Source organism: Pseudophryne corroboree, chromosome 5 (genome assembly GCF_028390025.1).
Source record: "Pseudophryne corroboree isolate aPseCor3 chromosome 5, aPseCor3.hap2, whole genome shotgun sequence".
Classification (NCBI taxonomy): Eukaryota; Metazoa; Chordata; class Amphibia; order Anura; family Myobatrachidae; genus Pseudophryne; species Pseudophryne corroboree.
The window spans coordinates 810,840,936-810,859,179 of record NC_086448.1 but is presented as its reverse complement, the minus strand read 5'-3'; positions in this window follow the sequence as shown (position 1 = coordinate 810,859,179).

Below are 18,244 nucleotides of genomic sequence, written 5' to 3'. Positions count from 1 at the left end.
TGTTTCTAAATGAAGTTCTGGCGAAACTTTAAAATGTTATTGTTTTGATTGCAACAGTAGATTCTTTGGATAGGCTTTTCGGTGTATTCTATTTTCTCCATGGTTTCAATATCTTCTTTAGATTTTACTCATTAAAATAGAAACACACTGTACTGTACTTTTGTTTATTTTCCCATTTCGCAATGAAGGGTCATCTGTCAAATATGGAATAGATAAGGGTCTATGCTTAATGAAATATTCATCCGTATGAATCCATTTAATAAACCACTGTGGGGCAGAGGCTCACATTTATAAGCTGGATATTGAATCATTAGCTTGCTTGTTACCAATGTAACGTGAATGTGTTGCAATTGTAGTCATTTACTTCCAGTTTTCTTAATCATTTTCTGGTTGCTTTTGTAGTATTGTTCATTATCTTGGTCCTAAAGAGACTCAACTAATCCCTGCCCTGGCAGAAGGCCACTGCAGAGCCACGTGAATGTGTTCATAGGATGCTCCACGTAGTAAACTCGTCCCTGGTCCTGGCAGCATGCCACTGTATCACCGCCCAGAGCACCACAGAACGGTCCGGGTGCTCGGCTGCTCCTTGGTACCGACGGCCCTGCCACCTTGCTGTGATGTCATGACATCACATGTTCGTATGTGTGTATATATATATATATATATATATATATATATATACCGGTAATCTTTATTTATACATATATATATATGTATATATATATATATATATATATAGATATAGATATATAGATATATATATATATATATATATTAGAGATGAGCAGGTTCGGTACGTCGAGATCCGAACCCCCCCTGAACTTTACGTGTTTTTCACGGGTCCGAAGCAGCCTCGGATCTTCCTGCCTTGCTCGGTTAACCCGAACGAGGCCGAACGTCATCATCCCGCTGTCGGATTCTTTTGAGATTCGTATTCCATATAAAGAGCCGCGCGTCGCCGCCATTTTCACTTGTGCATTGGAGATTGAGCGGAGAGGACATGGCTACGTTCTCTGCCTGAAAAATATCTGTGCTCAGTGTGCTGCAAATATCTGTGCTCAGTGTGCTGAAAATATCTGTGCTCAGTGTGCTGCAAATATCTGTGCTCAGTGTGCTGCAAATATCTGTGCTCAGTGTGCTGCATTGTGGTGACCACCAGTATTATAGTAGTACAGTACAGTAGGCCATTGCTGTATCTTGCAGCTCCGTGTCAGACTCCGTTCTAGACAGTATCTTGATGACCAGTGCTCAATATCTGCTGCATTGTTGTGTGACCAGTATACTATATAGTAGTACAGTGCAGCATTTTGGGGACCACCAGATATATATAGTAGTACAGTACAGTAGGCCATTGCTGTATCTTGCAGCTCTGTGTCACTTCAAGTATCCATATATGTGCTGCATTGTTTGTGAGCAGTATAGTAGTACAGTGCAGCATTTTGGGGACCACCAGTATATATAGTAGTACAGTACAGTAGGCCATTGCTGTATCTTGCAGCTCCGTGTCACTGCAAGTATCCATATCTGTGCTGCATTGGTTGTGAGCAGTATAGTGGTACAGTGCAGCATTTTGGGGACCACCAATATATATACAGTAGACCAGTACAGTAAGCCATTGCTGTATCTTGTAGCTCCATGCCACTTCAAGTATCCATATCTGTGCTGCATTGTTTGTGAGCAGTATATAGTAGTACAGTGCAGCATTTTGGTGACCACCAGTATATATAGTAGTACAGTACAGTAGGCTATTGCTGTATCTTGCAGCTCTGTGTGACTTCAAGTATCCATATCTGTGCTGCATTGTTTGTGAGCAGTATAGTAGTACAGTGCAGCATTTTGGGGACCACCAGTATATATATATATATATATATATATATATATATATAGTAGTACAGTACAGTAGGCCATTGCTGTATCTTGCAGCTCCGTGTCACTTCAAGTATCCATATCTGTGCTGCATTGTTTGTGAGCAGTATAGTAGTACAGTGCATTTTGTGGCCCACCAGTATATATATATATAGTAGTACAGTACAGTAGGCCATTGCTGTATCTTGCAGCTCCGTGTCACTTCAAGTATCCATATCTGTGTTGCATTGTTTGTGAGCAGTATAGTAGTACAGTGCAGCATTTTGTGGCCCACCAGTATATATATATAGTAGTACAGTACAGTAGGCCATTGCTGTATCTTGCAGCTCCGTGTCACTTCAAGTATCCATATCTGTGCTGCATTGTTGTGAGCAGTATATAGTAGTACAGTGCAGCATTTTGGTAACCACCAGTATATATAGTAGTACAGTACAGTAGGCCATTGCTGTATCTTGCTGCTCTGTGTCACTTCTAGTATCCTGATCAGTGCTTAATATCTGTTCAGTGTCAGTGCTGCATTGTGGTGACCAGTATACTACAGTACAATAGTCCAGTGCTGTTTTCGCTGCTCAGTGTCAATTCTCCGTAGTATCATCAGTGCTCAGTATAATCAGTGCTCAGTATAATCAGTGCTCAGTATAATCAGTGCTCAGTAAAATCAGTGCTCAGTAAAATGAGTTCTCAGTATAATCAGTGATCAGTATAATCAGTGCGCTGTTAGACGTGCGCCCGTTTTCTGCCATTAGTGCATTGGGATTTAGACAATTGATGAAGTTATTGTGTCCCCGGTACAAAATCCCATCTAGATTCCACTTCACTAGGCAGGCGATAGCGAGATTTTACCAATTAATATCAGTGATTTATAATTATTAATTACAGTGATCTTGCCAAATGATTCCAGTGATTTTGTAATTTTCTTCCAGTGATTTGGACCAATAATACCATTGATTAGAACAAATAATTCCTGTGATATTGAGGTGTCTGTGTCGCTTAGCTTAGCCGTCCAGCGACCACAGTGCACATCCTGTCTGCCACTGCAGTGCAACTTCTAGATGGGCCAGGTGTTTGTGTCGGCCACTTGTGTCGCTTAGCTTAGTCACACAGCGACCTTGGTGCGCCTCTTTTTTTCTTTGCATCATGTGCTGTTTGGGGACAATTTTTTTTAAGTGCCATCCTGTCTGACACTGCAGTGCCACTCCTAGATGGTCCAGGTGTTTGTGCCGCCCTCTTGGGTCGCTTAGTTTAGTCATCCAGCGACCTCCGTGCAAATTTTAGGACTAATAATAATATTGTGAGGTGTGAGGTGTTCAGAATAGACTGGAAATGAGTGGACATTATGGTTATTGAGGTTAATAATACTATATGATCAAAATTACCCCCAAATTCTATGATTTAAGCTGTTTTTGAGGGGTTTTTGAAAAAAAAAACACCCGAATCCAAAACACACCCGAATCCGACAAAAGTTTTTCAGGGAGGTTTTGCCAAAACGCATCCGAATCCAAAACACAGCCGCAGAACCGAATCCAAAACTAAAACACAATACCCGAAAAATTTCCGGTGCACATCTCTAATATATATATATATGTATATCTCTCCTGCCTTCCACACACCCCACAGTTTGTCTCTCCCCAATGACTCTATGATGCATTCCCAGCTCCCCACCCCATCTCAAAGCCCTGTATCCCCTCACCAAGCCCGGAGAGAGACTCACCTGCACTGTACTCCCCAGTAATCAGACCCGAACACCGCACAGCAGACGCTGGCGCAGTGCACGGGAATCCTGGCCAGCAGAGCTGCTGCCATGTCCCATAACTGCCTACAACAGAGCTTGACCAAGAAGAGCGGGTGCCCATCCACACCGCACAGTCACTGTGTGTGAGAGGCTCCTGTCACTTGCCAGGCACTAAAAGGCCCTTGGGGTCCCTCTGATCCTTGGGGCACAGTATAGGTGTCCCCTTTGACCCCCCACCCCCCCTTCCCCTGTTGCCAGCCCTGCTGCTTGGTGAACCTCCTCCCCTTCTTTAATGCGCTCATGACTGTAATTGTAGTACTTATTGACACTGACGGATGGGCGAATAGAGTATGAATGCTATATTTATAAAACAATGGGTCTGCTATGTGTAGGGTGACGTGCAGATGTATGTTTGCATATAATTAAGTTAATTTAGCTGTATATAACAATTCAGCAATCACAGTGGTTTGTGCAGAATTTCTTCCATTTGTTTGTTTATTTTAATTATACTTATGCTTTTATTTAGAAGGAGGCATTATACTGTAAGTCTGAATATGCCAAATAGATCAGTGTAATTTTTTTGTAATTACCTAGGAAACAATTCATATTATCTCATGAAAGGCACAAAAAGACTAGATTTTTTTTTATTTATTTTTGTTTCTTTAAGTCTTTTATTCCAAATCATTGTACAGTTTTTGGCTCATTTTCTACATTAATGGCCCTCATTCCGAGTTGATCAGTCGGTATTTTTCATCGCATCGCAATGAAAATCCGCTTAGTACGCATGCGCAATATTCGCACTGCGACTGCGCCAAGTAATTTAACAATGAAGATAGTATTTTTACTCACGGCTTTTTCATCGCTCCGGCGATCGTAATGTGATTGACAGGAAATGGGTGTTACTGGGCGGAAACACGGCGTTTTATGGGCGTGTGGTTGAAAACGCTACAGTTTCCGGAAAAAACGCAGGAGTGGCTGGAGAAACGGAGGAGTGGCTGGGCGAACGCTGGGTGTGTTTGTGACGTCAAACCAGGAACGACAAGCACTGAACTGATCGCACAGGCAGAGTAAGGTTGAAGTTACTCAGAAACTGCTAAGTAGTTTGTAAGCGCAATATTGCGAATACATCGGTCGCAATTTTAAGAAGCTAAGATACACTCCCAGTAGGCGTAGGCTTAGCGTGTGTAACTCTGCTAAATTCGCCTTGCGACCGATCAACTCGGAATGAGGGCCAATGTTTTTACTAAATAGAATTTTTTTACAAAACAAGAACCATAGCAAGAAAACAGCTGCGATGCATATTGCCAAATGTTTTCTAAAGTACATAAATAATTCTCAGGTCTTTTCCAGAAGGATGACTCGTCAGGGCACATGGATAGACATTATCAGTAGCTAGGAGATGTCATTTGGGTCTGCTCATAATGTCCGAAGCATGCTGGCTAAATGTTTAATGCATTGTAACATTTTGTTTATATAAAAGCTGAGTCAGATTATGCTAATTCATTCATTGTAAAAGCTCTACAAATGCATCACAGCGGAATTTACCACTGGTCAGAACATGTGGTGACATAGAATCTGGATGTATATATTCTGAGAATTGATTGACAAATCTTTATTTTATCATTATTGCAGTCAGAAAGTCAGAAGGGTATTAAAAGGGGATCCGGTCAGACTGTCGACATTCAGAATGACGACAGGTTCTGATTGTCAACAGACAGAATGTCAACATGGACGTAAGGGCGACAAGAAAAATGTCGACACTCACAAATGCTGACATGGTTAAAATGATGCCATGTTTATAATGTCAACTTTTAACATGTCGATACCTTGATGTCGACAGTAGGGACGTAACTAGGGCCATGCGAGTGGTACCACTGCCCCTTGGTCCCTGCATCTCGCTAGCAGGGTGCTTGGAACGGTATGCACACTACAGTCTGAGCAGCCCCTGGCAGTGCTGTTACTCCTGACGGCTGGCGACCCTGCCACCTCAGTATGACATCATGGTGTCATGTGCTTAGTGGGCGTGGCCTGCAGAAGGCACCATAAAGGCCTATTACGGCGGTTGTCAACAATATATTTTTGTGTTGTTTTTCGGTTAAGTGTTAGGATTAGGGTTAGAGTTAAGGTTAGGGTTAGGTTTAGTGATAGGATCAGGGCTAGAATAAGGTTTAGAGTTAGGGTTAGGTTTAAAAATATACAATGTACAACAAACCATGGGGCTATTTCAGACCTGATCGATAGGCTGCGTTTTCTCACAGCAGGCAATCAGGTCTGAACTGCGCATGTGTATGCACCACAATGCACAGGCGCGACGGTCCGCAGCAATGGGGATCACCGGGCAGCGATGGGATGATGCAACAAATGTGATCACACCGGCGATCACAAGGAGATTGACAGGAAGAGGCCGTTTGTGGGTGGCAACTGACCGTTTTAGAGGAGTGTCCAGAAAAACGCAGTAAGGACCCGGCGATTGGAGGGAGGGTTTCTGACGTCAGCTCCGGCCCCGATCATCGCACTGGAAGAGTAAGTCATGGGATGTGCAGGGACTCCACAAACTTCTGTTTGTGCAGCTGTCCTGCACATGCGATTTCACCCCTGCACAGCGACTACCCCCTCCCCCTGTAGACGGCGACTACCTGATCGCAGCAGTGCAAAAATCGACTGCTAGCGATTAGGTCTGAATTAGGCCCTATATGTTGACTTTCTCTCGTTATGTTAAATGTCAACATTTTTTAATGTGACCATATTGCTTCTCGACCTAATGTCCATGACAACATTTTGAATATCGACTTTTCAGAAAACACCCAGTAAAAGCAACTTTTAATTTTTGCAGTTGAACATAGGTACATTCATTTAATCTATAATGTGGGCCTTGTCTTAGGAAGTATTAAGAAAGCGCATATTGGTTTCAAATCCTGATTTATTTATTTTTTTCCAGTCTATTCAGGATGTCATGAAACATACCGTCCATCTCTACCAGTCACCATGGCCGGACTGGCCATCTGGCACTTCTGGCACATGCCAGAAGGGCCGATGGGCAGGTGGGCCGAATTGGTCGCTCAGAGAGCCGGGAAGGCCACGCGCAGCGCAGCCTCCGACTCTCTGGTTCCATGGAAATGGGGGCGTGCCGCGAGTCCATGCCCCAGGACTCGTGGCGCGTTCCCCCCCAGCAACCGTCGCCATGGTAATGGGGGAGTGCTACAAGTCCACGCCCCCATGACTCGCGGCACGCCCCCATACGTCATACGGCGCACCCCCTGTGAAGTGTGCACCTGACCCCCCATGACTCGTGCTTTCACAAATGCCAGGGCCGAATCAAGGCCCCAGTCCGTCGCTGCCAGTTCCAACCCCGGCCGTCATCAGAAATTGTGTGGCCTGGGACTAACAAAATAGGCAGAGCCCGAAGCCGAGCCCCCCCCCCCCCCCCCTTTCTAATGCCCAGGGTAACATTATTGCTGTGGCTTAGGTCAATCTAACTGTTGAACAGACCTGATGCCTGATTACACCCATGAGCCTTGTGCCCAACACCTGGTGGTCTAGGGAGGTGTTAATTACTGGTTGCAAGGCTACATGCCAGTATGAGGCAAGAGGCTGCACTGGTGAGCTTCAGTAACTCTTTAGCTTCCACCACAGGCAACACTCTTCAGTCCTCAGTTTCTTTCATCTGCTGCTGACCTGTCCCGTCCAGCAGCGCAACCTTTTGTTTGCTTCCTCCAGCCTCTGCACATCATTCTTCTTGATCACAAAGTCTTCTAGAATATTCTGAAGCTACCAGAGCTCTTGATGCAACATCTTCTTCCTTCCATAACTGCTGCCAAAATAGACACTCCACTCGGCAGTGTGTGATGTCAGATGCTGTGAGTGGGTTGAGCTATGACATGCTGAGCCATGGTTGGCTCTCCATAGGTGTTCTCGATTGGCTGCTGGTCCATAAGTCAAGTTTAAGTATCCAACATTGACTCCTATTGGCCACCGTTCCATGATCTACGTTTGGCTCACAGGTGTTTCCAAATCTAATCACTTGCCACATCTTCCACTTGATACATTGTTCCAGTGCCTGCCACGAATGTATCGCGCTGGGAACGCATTTCCAAATATTGGCGGTAGAAGCCCCCCTTTCTGTCCAGGCCCAGGACTCCAGTCTGGTAGCCCTCCCCTGATGACTGCCCAGTCAGGTTCAAGCCCCAACTCTGTGCAGCTAATCAAGAGGTATTTCACACAATTTGTTCTTTCAGAAGAGAGGAGAAATAATCGAGCAAGAAAATGTGCTGTTTGCTGTTGAAAAATAGATAAGAGAGTCAAAGATATAATTGAAAAAAAAAGATACTTCTGCGAAGAGTGCGGTGTTGGATTCTGACCAGGTTTCAAAATATATTATACAGAGAAAAGTTGTGTTAAATTAATTTCAAAGAGATGTTTAGTGGTTGAAAAAAATAAATGTAAACATGCCATCAAAACAAGCTCAAATAATAAAAAAATGTATCACTCCAGCAGTCGTTGCAGGTCATAGAGTACAGTATGTTGCTTCGGGTCTTGGGGGTTGTCCAAAGGTGTTGGGTAATCTTTAGATGACGTGGACCTTTGGATGTTGTGTGATGCTCCGCTGTGAAAGACTTGTGAATGAGAAGATTAATATTGCCACAATAAAGGATATATGACATACACTGACATTGCACACTGAAAGCGCACTTGATGATACAAATTTAGAAAAAGTGCCCAGTTGAATAAAAACTTTTTGAGATTTGTTTGTCATCATATGGGATAAGCCAACATTTGTGCATGTGCCTTATTAATTTTTACAGAAAATAATTATAGAGATTATAAACTCACTTATAGAATAAGCATGAAAGCTGTGAAGATATACTTTAATGTAAAAAAAAAAAAGAAAGAGAACAAAAAAACTGCCATTCTAGACAATCATTCACGTGCTAAGGGGAAGACCATTGATAAAAGGTAACATATGCTGTATAATTTTGAAAAATAGCGAGCGACTTTACCATTATAGCATTGGATATCAGAGTCCTATTTACACTAAGCAACCAACAAATAAACAAGATAACTAAATAGAACATAATCTCTTTCTCTTTCCAAGGAAAATTTTTATATTTTGAGATTTTAATGAATCTCCAGTATAACTACTGTATGTGGACCTACAAGCACAAATACTAAGTACATTAATATATACTGTACTGTTGGAAGAGCTCTGGTGCGTTTAGCACAAGGCTGTTTTCTTCAGGCCAGATGGAGGGGATGACTTTTATTTTATGGGCCCAGACCCCTAGAGAAACCAGTCATATGCTGACAGGCTAGTGATGAACCCCCCCCCCCCCCCCCCCCATGTGTGTTTGTACTTAGAAACATAGAAACATAGAATTTGACGGCCCGTCTAGTCTGCCCCTTTTTTTTATCCTTTAGGTAATCTCAACCCTTTTTGAACCTTAATTCTTTGTTAATTCTTTGTAAGGATATTCATATGCCTATCCCAAGCATGTTTACATTGCTCTACTGTCTTAGCCCCAACCACCTCTGATGGGAGGCTATTCCACTTATCCACTACCCTTTCTGTGAAGTTATTTCTCATTAAATGTCCCCTGTACCTGCCTTCCTCCAGTCTCAGTGCATGTCCTCGAGTTCTAATACTCCTCTTCCTTTGAAGAATGTTTCCCTCCTGAAGTTTGTTAAAATCTTTGGTATATTTGAAAGTTTCTATCATGTCCCCCCTTTCCCTTCTCTCTTCCAAACTATACATGTTAAGATCTTTTAGCCTTTCTGGATTAGTTTTGTGATGTAGGCCATGCACCATTTTAGTTGCCCTTCTTTGTACACTCTCTAATGTATTTATATCCTTCTGGAGATATGGTCTCCAGAACTGGACACAGTATTCCAGATGGGGCCACACCAATGACCTATACAGTGGCATACTTACTTTTTTTTCCCACTGCGCTCACCCCCGGTTTTAGATTTGCATGTATCTACCCTGGTGTAATAAATGGTGAGATGCTTAATTGATTATCAAAGTAATATTTATTTAATAACAATAAATGATAGTCCCGAATACTATGATTGCAATCTATTTGGCTGTGTAAAGCCTGCTTACTGGTTGTGCATAAGCATGCTTGATTCTAGGTTTAATGATGAAGTCCATTAACAGTGAAAATATGAATACAGAAATGAATGGAAAAAATGGAAAAATGAAAAAAATGAAAACAATGAAAAAAATGAAAAAAATGATGAAAAAATGATGAAAGAAATGTAAAAAATGAAATGAAAAAATGAATGAATGAAAAAAACGAAGAAAAAATGAAAATGGAGAAAAGTGTCTATTTGGTATAATTCAAACCGCGGCGTCCCGCTGGTGTGAACTGAGTGCACTTGTTTAAAATGACATTCTGCTATTGACAATTATACAGCAGTGGAAGGTGCGTGAGAATGAAAGGGGACTCTGGACTGGTCTGCCTCCCCCTGCTTCTGCCGCCGTCACTGTGACTGTGTTCTGTCACAGGTCGGAGGCTTGTCAGCCTGGGTTCGGTGCCTGTCTTGGAGGGGGAGATGCACGCACTGCGACCACTCTCAGAGTGGTTCGTTGCCGCACTTCCCCCACCTACAGAGACTCACCTCAGATCTCCTTCTCCCTTGCTGGATGTGTCAGTGGCAGGCTGTCTCCTCGATGCTTGGCCGTCGTCCGTGACACTTCCTGGTCTTCAGTCACGTGACCGGGTTCCGTCTCTTGTTCCGCTTCTTCTGTTCGGTCATGCAGCTGTTGTGGATGGTGTAAGCATCGAGGAGACAGCCTGCCACTGACACATCCAGCAAGGGAGAAGGAGATCTGAGGTGAGTCTCTGTAGGTGGGGGAAGTGCGGCAACGAACCACTCTGAGAGTGGTCGCAGTGCGTGCATCTCCCCCTCCAAGACAGGCACCGAACCCAGGCTGACAAGCCTCCGACCTGTGACAGAACACAGTCACAGTGACGGCGGCAGAAGCAGGGGGAGGCAGACCAGTCCAGAGTCCCCTTTCATTCTCACGCACCTTCCACTGCTGTATAATTGTCAATAGCAGAATGTCATTTTAAACAAGTGCACTCAGTTCACACCAGCGGGACGCCGCGGTTTGAATTATACCAAATAGACACTTTTCTCCATTTTCATTTTTTCTTCGTTTTTTTCATTCATTCATTTTTTCATTTCATTTTTTACATTTCTTTCATCATTTTTTCATCATTTTTTTCATTTTTTTCATTGTTTTCATTTTTTTCATTTTTCCATTTTTTCCATTCATTTCTGTATTCATATTTTCACTGTTAATGGACTTCATCATTAAACCTAGAATCAAGCATGCTTATGCACAACCAGTAAGCAGGCTTTACACAGCCAAATAGATTGCAATCATAGTATTCGGGACTATCATTTATTGTTATTAAATAAATATTACTTTGATAATCAATTAAGCATCTCACCATTTATTACACCAGGGTAGATACATGCAAATCTAAAACCGGGGGTGAGCGCAGTGTGAAAAAATTCTCTGCTTCTTTACCATTATTTTAACAAGTAGGACCAACTTGTTAAACACAAGCAGCACTCCCCGTAACGTTAGCACATTTCTGTGCGCAGTCCACCCAAATCCTATATCTTTCTTACTTTTTTTTCCTGCTACTGATTCCTCTCCCTATGCAACCAAGCATCTGACTTGCCTTTCTCATTGCTTTGTTGCATTGCTTTGATGCCTTTAAGTCATTTGAAATAGTGACTCCTAAATCCATTTCCTCTTCAGTAGTTTCCATTATAGTACACTTGATACTATATTTAGCCTTTGGGTTTTTGAGACCCAAGTGCATGATTTTTAATTTTTTAGCATTAAACTGTAGTTGCCATGTTCTTGACCATTTTTCAAGCCTAGCTAGGTCATCAATCATTTGTTTTACCCCTCCTGGTGTGTCTACCCTGTTGCATATCTTTGTATCATCTGCAAAAAGGCATACTTTCCCTTCAATACTATTTGCAATGTAACCAACAAAGATATTAAAGAGAAGTGGTCCGAGTACAGATCCCTGGGGTACTCCACTGGTAACATTTCCCTGCATAGATTGCACTCCATTTATTACAACTGTCTGTTTCCTATCCTGCAACCAGGTTCTTATCCATTTAACTATTTTATAATCCACCCCCACGCTTTTAAGTTTATTTAGCAGTCTGCGATGTGGGACAGTGTCAAATGCCTTACTAAAGTCTAGATATCCTACATCAGGCATGTCCAAACTGCGGCCCTCCAGCTGTTGTGAAACTACATATCCCAGCATGCCCTGACACAGTTTTGCTGTCAGAGAATGCTAAAGCTGTGTCAGGGCATGCTGGGATGTGTCAGTAAGATTTGTTTGGCATGATCTCCCACTAGTAAATCCATGCTGTTTTGGATCCTGTAAATTGTTTGATTTAAGATATTCCACAACTCTTTCTTTTAATAGTTTTTCCATTACTTTCCCTACTACTGATGTAAGGCTTACTGGTCTGTAGTTACTTTCTTCTTCCTTGCTTCCGCTTTTGTATAGTGGAACTACATTCGTTCTTTTCCAGTCCTCTGGAATGGCATCTGTATTTAGTGACTGGTTAAATAATTCTGTTAATGGTGCCACCAGCACATCTTTTAGCTCTTTAATATCCTTGGGTGTATCCCATCTGGCCCCATTGAATTATCCACTTTTAGTTTTGAAGATTCTGTTAGGACCTTCTCCTCTGTAAATGTAGTTTCATCTAGCTTATTTTTATGAATGTCCTTGCAACTTGACTGTGGCCCCTTCACTTCTCCTCCTATAGTAAATACTGAGCAAAAATAATTATTTAGGTGATCTGCTATTGCCTTGTCTCCCTCCACCAAATTCTCACTCTCTGTCTTAAGTCTTATTATTCCTCCATTTGATTTTCTCCTTTCATTTATATACTTAAAAAAAGTTTTGCTCCCTTTATCTACTGACTGGGCCATTGTCTCCTCAGCTTCTGCATTGGCACGTCTGATCACTTTCGTAGCATCCTTCCATTTGTCAAGATACACCTCTTTGTCATTATTATTTTGAGTCTGTATTTCCTAAAAGCCTTTTTTTTTGCTTTCACACTAGTTGATACTTATTTTGTGAACACCACTGGCTTCCTTTTCCTGGTGCTTTTCCTAACCCTTTTGATACAAAGGTCTGTTGCCCTTAGTATTGCACTTTTCAGTTTTTCCCACCTCTCCTGCTCCCCTTCCGAGTTTCTCCAGTCCGCCAATGAATCACTTAAACATCTCCCCAATTTTGCAAAGTCAGCATTTCTAAAATCCAACACCTTTGTCTTTGTGTGAAAGGAGTCTTTATACTAAAATACTTTATACGGTCCTGTCTTTATACGGTCCTGTCTTTATACTAAACCATACTGCTTGATGATCACTGGATCCCAGGTGCTCACCCACATATATGTCGGATATCCTGTAACTATATGTAAGAATTAAATCTAATATTGAGTCTTTGCGAGTGGGCTCCCTCACCAATTGCTTGAGAGATGGTCCCTGTAAGGAATTTAGAAATTTGTCACTTGTAGCTGAACTTGCAAAGGACAACTCCCAATTTACATCAGGTAAATTAAAGTCTCCCATGATTATGACTTCTCCCTTTAAAGCCATTTTAGAGTTGTCCAACAATAGGTTCCTGTCCAAAACCTGCCCCTGGCCTGGTGGTCTATAGATCACCCCAATGCGAATAATGTCCTTCTCCCCGGTTTCTGTGGTGACCCAAAGGGCCTCAGTTTTGTCTTCAATATTTTGTATTAAAGTAGCATTTATGCTTTTTTTCACATATATCGCTACCCCTCCTCCTATTCTTCCCATTCTATCCTTTCTAAATAAATTGTATCCAGGTATAGCTATGTCCCAGTCATGATTCTCATTGCACCATGACTGTAATTGCCACAATATCCATCTCAGCTTGTCATAGCCTACTGAGGCTACTTTTGGGGGGACCACATGCTGTATGCTACTAAAACGCTATGCTTAGCCAGCTGGTGCTTTGTTTAGCGGCCATTCCACATTCATTTTTGTATTTAATGCATTTTATTTAACATACTGCAAAGATCTGAGCTAGTCATCATTAGCATGGGCTATTGCAGCAGCCCTCGGACACCAGCAATGCATATGGTGGCAGGCGTACCTGAAAATGGTTATGAACTAGTAAAAAAAAAAAAGTTGTGTATTTTCTTATCTTATACTTTATTTAACCTCTACATTTAGGTACATGGTGATGCTGAAAGATTCAGGAGTTGTGAACGACATTGGGATCAGTAACAATACAAAATGTTATGCCTCAGCTGTGATATAAATTTATAATACTTTTAAAAACACGTTAGAAGACACATACTGTACATTTTTCACACTGCAGAATTTTTTTCCCACTACATAAATCACATAAAAACTTTCTCCTTAACAAAGGAAAAAATTTTGTTTACAATTTGAGAAAAAGTAATCACACAGCCACAATAAGCAAAAAGATGTAATAATAAGTATTTAAGCATTTAGCATATCGATAAAATGTTTTTAAGAGAACGCACCAGTAATTCCAACTTTTAATAACAGTCTACATTCTGGGATATTCTTAGATCATTACGAAGTACACACGTATTACTTGTTACCATTCAAAATTACAAGACTTTATCCATGCTTCACCCACTCTGTGGAATGCCCTCCCACGCACAGTAATACTCACCTCTAGTCTCCAAACCTTTAAACGTTCCCTGAAAACCTTCAATGCTTCTCTTTCTAATCACATCTTCTCTGTACAGTACATATATCCTCACATTGTCTTCCAATATTGCTGGGTGATCATATCATACAACTCATTAAGAACCTAGCAATCTGGTGGATCATTGTGCAATAGGTAGCATCTTTCCTTGTGTATCAATGCCTATTTCACTATAGATTGTAAACTTGCGAGCAGGGCCTTCCTACCTCTATGTTTGTCTGATTTTGTCCAGTTTTGTTCTATTATTGTTGTTCTAATTGTAAAACGTAGGGAGGCCAATCCCGGGATCGGGATCGGTGGGATCCCGGGATTTGGGCCCAAAAATGCCAGGATTTGAATCCCGGGATTGGAGCATCCAATCCCGGGATTCAAGGGATTACAGTGCGCATGTGCGGGAGGGTTGGTAGCGGTGCGGGAGGGCGTGTGGGTGTAAGTAATAACACCTACTATTAGGCGGGCGGCCGCGGCAGCCATGGACAAGCTGAACGCGGCCACATTTCAAATGTAGCGCCGGCCGCCAGCCAATCAGAGCTGGCGGACCGGCAGCCAATCAGGGAAGCTGCCGCAGCAGCGGCAGCCAATCAGGAGCGACTGATGCTGCCACTACTCTGATTGGCTGCCGGTCCGCCAGCTCTGGTTGGCTGGCGGCCGGTGCTTCATTTGAAATGCCGCCATGTTCAGTGTGTCCATGGCTGCCGCGGCCGCCCGCCTAATAGTAAGTGTTATTACTTACACTCACCCTCCCTCCCGCGCCGCTACCTAAACCCTCCCTCCCGCACCAATACCTTCACCCACCCTCCCACGCCGCTACCTACACCCTCCTTCCCGCACCACTACCTTCACCCACCCTCCCACGCCGCTACCTACACCCTCCCTCCCACACCACTACCTTCACCCACCCTCCCACGCCGCTACCTACACCCTCCCTCCCGCACCACTACCTACACCCACCCTCTCGCACCGCTACCTACCTCCCGCACCGCTACCTACACACCCCTGTCTTACCCCCTCTGTGGCTTTTACATGTGCAGGCCCACATCCACGTATGCACAGTAGGACTCCCGGCTCATAAACATGGAAGTCCTCACAAAGCAAAGGAGAGCTCTTATTGGAAGAACTGTCCTGTGCATTTATATTCGCAATTATTCTTGCTAAGGATGTTAATAATTACAGTTTTTTTGTGAGAAGTCTCGTGATGTATCGCATGTAATATGCTGCATATGATATATCTGGCCTCACCCTTACTCCCTCCAGCACCACTACCTACCCCCTCCCTACCTCCCGCACCGCTACCTACACCCTCCCTCCCGCACCGCTACCTATACCCTCCCTCCAGCGCTGCTCCCTACAACCTTCACTGGTCCCTACTGCAATCCCGGGATTGACCGTTTTTCAATCCCGAATCCCGGGATTGAAAAAACGGCCCGGGATTGGCCTCCCTAGTAAAACGCTAAGGAATGTGCTGCGCTATATAAGAAACTGTTAATAATAATAATAATAATAATAATAATACAGTTCTGAGATTGACGTCAGAGCTTTGCTAACAACTAAGATACATTTGGTCTTTCATACTTATTGATGGACTCATGGTTGGAGAGGTCCTAAGAACTAAAGATGTGTGCGGATCCCTGTGTTTTGGATTTGGTTTTGGTTTTGGATCTGGAATAATTCTTGTGTTTTGGTTCTCTTTTTTAATGCTAAACAGTTCAAATGTAAATTGGGCCTGTTTTTGTTTCAACAGAATTATTAACCTCAATAACATTCAATGAAAGTTATTTCCCATCAATTTTGACCACCTCACAGCTCACAATATTTTTCACCAATATTGGTCAAAGCCTGGCTAAACTAAGCAGTGAGGGGTGTAGGATTGAGGTGAGCGGTCTACTCCAGGTAGGCCTGTGTAGTGGCAGGTCGAGGTGTGTAAAGGAGCAGTGAGGGGTGTAGGATTGAGGTGAGCGGTCTACTTCAGGTAGGCCTGTGTAGTGACAGGTCGAGGTTTGTAAAGGAGCAATGAGGGGTGTAGGATTGAGGTGAGCGGTCTACTTCAGGTAGGCCTGTGTAGTGACAGGTCGAGGTTTGTAAAGGAGCAGTGAGGGGTGTAGGATTTAGGTGAGCGGTCATCTCCAGGTAGGCCTGTGTAGTGACAGGTCGAGGTGTGTAAAGGAGCAGTGAGGGGTGTAGGCATGAGGTGAACAGTCTGTGGGGGTTATTCATAGATGGACTAAGATCTTGCTTCCGCAGCAAGATCTGCGTACATCTACTTACATGCTGGGGGCTGCCCAGCACAGGGCAAGGCCGTCCAGCATGTGTTTGGCACAGCCCCACGATGTATTCGCAATATAATTTGTGGTCGACCCCTGCCTGCGCAGCCTGGCTGCACTAGAACACCCCCCCAAGGGTCAATCACTTTTGTGAAAGCCAACATATTAATAACAAGCAAAGTATATTGTTGTGGACGTGGTTGGCGTAGAAATACGGCGCGTACCTTAAGTGCGGTTCTGCACGCGTAAAAACCTTAAGGATTTCAACTATGAAACCATATATGCTTGTAATGTGGTCCAATGCACATACAGATTTAATACTAACAGAAAAAGGTAAAATAACACAAGTACAGAAATACAGATAAACAGCAAGTATTATACACACCGTCAGAGTATGTTACAGACGATATACATACGCAAGCGCCACCCTGGATCCAGGCAACAGTCGTCAGCAGATAACCGTGATTGTTCTGAGATAGGAGATCTCTGGAATGGATCCAAGCAACTGTATTTATACAGTAGCTTCTAACACACACAATACAATAATAGACACGCTGTTCTTATTGGTCCGTGATGTAAACATTTCTGTAACTCGGTGGTCCATTGGTCCATTCAAAGGTATTGTTCTCAGGAATGTGACTGTTGATGCCCTCAGTCTCCCTCCGTGCAGGTAATTCAAACAGGCTAGTTACACGCCCCTCACAATGTACAATATTTAATCTATAATACATTTCTCCTAATAGCGTTAGCTCGCAATATGCGATATTCTGTCCACACATACTGGGGTGCAGCAAATGGAGAGCTGAACACGATGATATAAAATAAGATGTGATATCATGCTTCTAAACCTGTGCTATGTGAAATGCTGTCTACTGATCTAACCTTAATGTTGCTATATACTAAAGTCTGTTATTAAATCATCTTATGACTATGTGTAATTTATGTGTAAGTTTGGAGTATGAATATTGTGTAACAATATAGCTTTTATTAACAACTATGGCCCTCATTCCGAGTCGTTCGCTCGGTATATTTCATCGCATCGCGGTAAAATTCCGCTTAGTACGCATGCGCAATATTCGCACTGCGACTGCGCCAAGTAATTTAACAATGAAGATAGTATTTTTACTCACGGCTTTTTCTTCGCTCCGGCGATCGTAATGTGATTGACAGGAAATGGGTGTTACTGGGCGGAAACACGGCGTTTCAGGGGCGTGTGGTTAAAAACGCTACCGTTTCCGGAAAAAACGCAGGAGTGGCCGGAGAAACGGAGGAGTGTCTGGGCGAACGCTGGGTGTGTTTATGACGTCAAACCAGGAACGACAAGCACTGAACTGATCGCAGATGCCGAGTAAGTCTGAAGCTACTCTGAAACTGCTAAGTAGTTTGTAATCGCAATATTGCGAATACATCGGTCGCAATTTTAAGAAGCTAAGATTCACTCCCAGTAGGCGGCGGCTTAGCGTGTGTAACTCTGCTAAAATCGCCTTGCGAGCGATCAACTCGGAATGAGGGCCAATATGTTCTACCTTAATAAGGGTAAAATGTGGTAATCTGCAAAGTACTGTAGTATGCAAAAAATGCGTACGTACGCATGCTAATAAATGCAATATTGCATTCTGAGAGTA